Source organism: Corylus avellana, chromosome ca5 (assembly GCF_901000735.1).
Source record: "Corylus avellana chromosome ca5, CavTom2PMs-1.0".
In the NCBI taxonomy this organism is placed as follows: domain Eukaryota; kingdom Viridiplantae; phylum Streptophyta; class Magnoliopsida; order Fagales; family Betulaceae; genus Corylus; species Corylus avellana.
The window spans coordinates 16,973,798-16,980,390 of NC_081545.1; positions in this window are offsets into that span (position 1 = coordinate 16,973,798).

Genomic DNA, 6,593 nt, shown 5'->3' on the forward strand with positions numbered 1-6,593 from the left:
AATACTCATGCTACTGCAGGGATGGAAGAATGGATTGGTGAGAGTGAGAATGATCATCCATCTGAACATCAACTTGACCCAATGACTCAATATTGGGACAATGAGAGCATAGAGGATAACAATGACGAAGAAGAGCTTCAAGGTCAGCTGATGGCTAAAGGACACTACATGATTCATGAGGATGAGTCCGAAAATTCTTATCATGAGCATGTCCAAGCCATCTCCAACTTTTAAAGAGAGGAAAGTGCTATAAGAAATTATCTTCCTAAAGATAAGGTATTTCAATTTTGTCCAACTGCTCACATTGATGACTTAAAAAGGAGAATAGCGGAACTCAAGGCAGTTAGGTCGGCCTATATCAGAACTATAAATAAGTGGGGACTATCTCTATTTTGTGAATATTGTTATAATCCTACTCACCACCAAAGCGAATGTCCATTCATTTTACACTACATGGTTGATGAGAAGGAAAGTGCTACAAGAAATTATCTTCCTAAAGATGAGGTATTTCAATTTTGTCCAACTGCTCACATTGATGACTTAAAAAGGAGAATAGCCCAACTCAAGACAGTTAGGGCGGCCTATATTAGAACTATGAATAAGTGGGGACCATCTCTGTTTTGTGAATATTGTTATAATCCTACTCACCACCAAAGCGAATGTCAATTCATTTTACACTACATTGTTGATGAGAAGGAAATTGTGGATAACAAAGAGGAGCACACAGAGCAAGTTGAGCATGCTCAAGTGACCACCACACTTGAGTGTGAAAAAATTGTTGATAACATTGAGGAGGAAGAAAAAGAAGAAGAAGTTGAGCACCCTGAGCAAGTTGAGCACCATGAGAACAGTGAGCCCCCAACAAATCTTGATCTGCCCAGTGACATGGAAGTGAGTATTGAAGCTCATGCCTGCATCACTGTCCCTCTTGAGATACATTAAGAGCCCAAAGTTTCATCGCCTGAATATCTCAAAGAGCCATCTTATGTCAAGATACTCAAGGACTTGTGCATACAAGCACACAAATATAGGAACCACTTTCCTAAGAAGATCCTTCGAAGCAAGAAATTCTACATAAGATGGCGAAACATCCTTCTAGAGGGGTATGAAGTTTTGAAAAAGAAGGAGTGGAAGGAATTGGTTGGACATCTGCATGATCGGGGAAAGCACTGTAAAGTTTTCTCCTCCAATTTATTTTCTGCACTTCACTCCACAAATTCTTTCTTCTTTCCTTTTTCATTACATGTTATTTTTATTTGTTTTTATTTCTAACAGCAATTAATCTTTTGATGTTTGTTTCTATGAAAATATTGCTATTAGTTTTGATGACATGTGTTTTGGTGTTTGACTTCAGAGGATGCCCTACCCCTTTTTCACACATTGATGTTTCCTTACTTCCGGTAATGTATTTTTATACTACACATTGAGGGCAATGTGTAATTCAAGTTTGGGGGTATGGAAAAATACTTTTTCTGTTTGTTTTTGTTCTTATTCGTTTATTTCTATTTGTCATTTTGTGTTATAAAAAAATAAAATAAAATAAAAAAAATTGATATGTTGTTGTCAAGTTTGAGTTAAACTGTAATTGTGATTTGCATTTCATTAGCTTGTTTAAAGGGTTGAACACATTATTATGTCATTAGGAGTCTGAGTCCTTTGACTTATTTTTGGATAAAAGATATTTCACTTGTTTTGAGATAAATTTTTATGAGCACATTAGCATGTTTTCTATGAGGTATGATGTTTGAGCTTAAGCTTGTTCTCTTTGAGACTTGTTGGATGACCTATTGATGAATAACCATTGGCTTGCAAGATATAAAAATAAATAAAAGATAAGGAAAAAAGAAAAGAAAGATCATGTTGAGTTTTCAGCTGAGTAACCGGACCTCTTGCCTCATCAAGCATTGAGTATTCGCGTCAAAAGGTGTGAAGTTCAGTATTGATTTATGATATGGCTAGTCTGGCTTCGTAGCCTTTTTGACTTAAGTTATTAAGCCCTTAGGAATGTTCTACATCTAGTGCCCTAAAGCCACCTGGCTTGGGAGTCATTGGTCTAACACTTATTACATGGGTCAATTAGAAAGCTTAAAGGAGTTATGCATTGCAGAGCCTGTAAAAATTAAAATTAAAATTTTAAAAAAAATATATATGCTTGTCTTGCCTTGGTTGTTTCATTTTGATAGCGATTTTTACAAATTTTATGGAACTTGTCCTGAGTTTAAACTGAAAGCTTCATGATTGTATGCTAATTACGCTTTACACTTTTCAGAACATATGAGGTCTCAATTATCCATTTATGAGTTAATTGATTTTGGATTTTTAATTGACTGTGATGAAGGTGTTTGTCTTTTTAAGCTTGCTCATGAATAAGAACCATGGTTTATGTGAAAATTCTTTCTTGTTAACAACATAGTGCACAATGTTTGTGGGTATCATTCCTGCTAAGCCCTCACAAGACTTAACTTGTCCACTAGGGATGCCTAGGGGTTTAAAAGGCTTGTTGCATATGTTAAATGCAATCGTCTCTCTCACAAAAGAGGATTTATGTTTCTTATTTTCATTTTATTTTCATTTTGTTTTGCTAAGGGACTAGCAAAATATAATTTTGGGGGTGTTTGATAAGTGCCAAGTATTGCATATTTGGACCCCCTTTATTTACATTAGTTAATCCTTTAGCTGTGTCGTTATTTAATATTTTGTGTTATTAGTGTTTTGTAGGTTATTGAAGAAAAACTACAGCTTTAAAGGGAAAAATGCAAAGTTTGGAAGAAAGCATACTTTGAGAAGACCTAGATGATGTGGTTAACTTTAACCAAATCCAAGAAAAATGTTAAATCGGATTAAAGATCAGATTGGATTAAATTTCAGATTTGATAAGATTTTGGGATTGGATTCAAATTCAGATTCTGCACATGTCTCAGTATTTTGACCATAACTTTTCTCTCAAATATCGGATTGAAGTGATTCAAGTGGCATTGGAAATCTAACTCAAAATAATATAGTTCATTGTGAAATAAGATTTTCCTAATTCGGACGGTTACTATGCCAAAATCGCCCCACAATAAAAGGACACAAATCTGGACGAATCCTATTCCGATTTCAGACTTCTATTTTGACTGGGAGACAGACTTCCAAATTATCTAGGTTTAATAGAACTTCTAGGACTTCCCTAAGCGTATAAATAGACTTCTTTGCATTTAAGAAAAGATATACAATTCTAGAGACTAGTTTTGGGATACAATTTTGGAAACAGAACGTAATCCACAGCTTTTCTTTTAGTTTAGTTTTTCTTTAGGCTTAGGTTTAAGTTTAGTTTCATAGTCATGTAGAGCTAAACTCTCAACTAAAGTTGGGGATGAAGCCTCACCGATGAAGAACAATATCGCTTTATTGTAAGTTTTTATTATTCCGATTTTATTGGTTTATTATTTCAATTGTTTTACTTCTTTTCAATATGTGACATGATTCTTGGATATCTTGTTGTGATTCAAGGATACACTTGATGATTTAGGATAATTTCACATAATTGATTGCTTGGTTTTTAACTCATAAAAATTGGATATCTATTTTGATTTGTTGTACGGATACATTTGGTGTTTCAATTAAGATTGGATATCTTTTGTGATTTACGGATACATTTGATGATTTAATTGATATTGGATTCCTTTTGTGATTTGGTCAATGAATGGATACACGGGATGGTTTTGATTAATTATTTGAAACATAGTAAAACATATCTAAGATTTTAATTGAGAGAACTTCAGATTAATATTGATAAACATGGAAGTATGTTGTTATGATTCGGTGAGTGTGAATTCTCAAACCTTAGTATTTTATCTCTTAGTTTATTTTAATTAACTTATATTTGCCTTTTAATTTTTAAAACCAAAATTCAAAACCTTTTTGGAACTAAGATAGGATTAAATTAGTTTAGATATAAGTTGATCTTTCAAAAATACAATTCCCTGTGGGTTCGACCTCGCACTTACAAAACATTATATTGCAAACGATTCGTACACTTGCGAGTATATTAAAATTTGCACAACATTTCCTGTAGCTAATATTGTAGGCAAGCTTGATCAAAGGTAGGTACTAAATCGAACTACCTTTGAAGTCCCATACGCAAGCCTGTAACATTTCCTCCAAGATTTGGTTAGTCCACTTCGACTGGCCATCCGTTTGTGGGTGGAAAACGGTACTAAACTTCAATTCCGTCCTCTTCTCATCCTTGTACATCTTGGTACTTCCGGGATGTACAGTATACGGAGAATGATGAGTCTTGCTCATGATCTCCTTTCTTAGTCCTCCATCCCCCGACACACACTTATTTGAAATGGGTGAGCAAACCCATCATCCTTAAGGCAAAACCCTGGTGCCTATGCAACTGCTTGATCTTGGTACACTCAGGGTCCTCCAACTGAGCGGCCCTAATCCTAACAAGCAATTCCGATTCAACTACTAAGTTAGACAAGCGTGCAAGCACACCCTCATCTACCACTTCTACTCCCATCTTAGCGAATTCCATAGCCAACTGGGGTTGGGAAATTCCAGAGCGTCTACCATCGACTTCCTACTCAATGTGTCAACAACTACGTTAGCCTTGCCAAGATGATAATTAATATTGCGATCATAATCCTTAGATTAGCTCTAGCCACTTCCTTTGTCTCCATAAACATTTGTACTTGATAACTCCGTAGTCCATTCAAGTAGAGAAAGATTTGCTGGAATCTTTTAGCTCATATGTAACCCAAAAGCATGTAATCCATGCATACAAGATCTAAAGGTATAAGATTCACCAATTGGCCTTTACCAGAATCCAAGTTCAAGAATATCATGCCTTAACATCCTTTTAATGGGCAATTAACATAATCATGAATCTTATCATCACACATCAACATAGCGTAACAAGCATCATGCATTAACAAAACTCTTAGTTAATGTTACACTTTTAGGTCCAAAACCCCAAATCAAGTGCAAGTACAAAACAAAATACAACTGGTTGATGTCTGAGTATACATCCAGTAACCCAGCCCTTAACTCCAAAACAAAGCAAACCTGCATGCCTTAAACAATTCTAGTGGTTACGTTTATCCCTTGTCCTGCCATTATTTCCTTCCAAGTAGACCAGTACCATTCCTTTTGGCCTAGTTGATTTGCCACCTTGCCACATCTGCAGCACCAATTCTTCCTTGATTTGCATTTCCCAAAATGCAGCCTGCCACACCTATGGCACAAACGACTCTGTTTCTTGCTGGACCACAACTCTTCGAGTGTCCTCCTCCTTTAGCTCCATGAGTACTCCCGATAGAACTCTTCCTTGAATCGGGTCCACATAATAGCCTCCTCGCTTCCTAATTCCATCACTAGCGAGTTTCGCTTAACGTACCACCATCGCCTTGCTCCTCCAGAGAACTTGTAAGCTGTGTACTTGACTTTTTGCTCCTCAGTGCAATCCATAACTCGTAACAGTTCCTCCAAGTTCGTAAGCCAATCCCTCGCTTCTCCAGAGTTCAGGTTCCCCTTAAACACATGGAAAGGATGCTTATAAAACTCCTTGAAAGAGCAACCCTTGATTCCACTCGGAGTCCCTTCTCCTCGTACGTTGACCAAAGGGTCCACCAGAAGACTTGCCATAGTTTCCAATGCTTGGGTGGCATCCAAAACATTCCTTGTCTTTTCATCGGGTTAGGATGGCCTCTTACCATCATTGCTTCCAATGCCATCATGCAGTGACATCTTTGCAGTCACAACGATCATCAGCCCCTACTTCAAAGCATCACATCGCGTCTCACTTAAAACGTCAAACCTAATTGCAAACCTATCCTTAGTAAGGGCCTAAGCTACTACCACCTTATCCAATGTCCTAATGTAGATCTAAGCTTAAAACCGTAAGTAACTATCTTAGTGCAAATTAAACCTAATCTCCAAAGTTGCATCATCAAAGCGGTCCTAGTCCTGACTTCAATACCATATCGAATTCCTAAAATCCTCAAGTCCAACATCCTCAAGATCATAGGTATCACAACTATGTGTCCCTTGTATACATTAAATCCATCCTATGCTCTAGTAGATCATCTCCTACAATCCACAAAGCCAAAAGCTCTGATAAATCTAGACCTAATACTTAACAAATCAATTTCTATGATCCGAAGAGCAACTGCTCTGATACTAACTGTAACGCCTTAGAAATTAATTACTTTCACGGTTCGTCTCTCGGCCTTATCCCTAGCAGAACAAGACTCAGAGACCTCTACTCCTCAAAAGAGAGGATACTAAATAGTGGAAACAAAAAGATTCTATAAACATTAATCATTACAACCAGAGCATCTACCAAAGAACATCAAAGTAGCTACGACTATACATATCATCATCTTTACAAGGGATTCATGCTATAACTTAATATGCAAACATACACCAAAGCTCCTAGGTCTAGAACATAACTCAAAAGTACTCATTACCATGAGTACCCGCCTAAGCTTACAATATGTCCTCAAGCATCTCCTGAGTCGAATCCTCCACAATAACCGGATGCTTCGCGGTATCCACCTTTGCTAAACTATCTATAACCGCATAGTTGTACATATAGAGAAAAA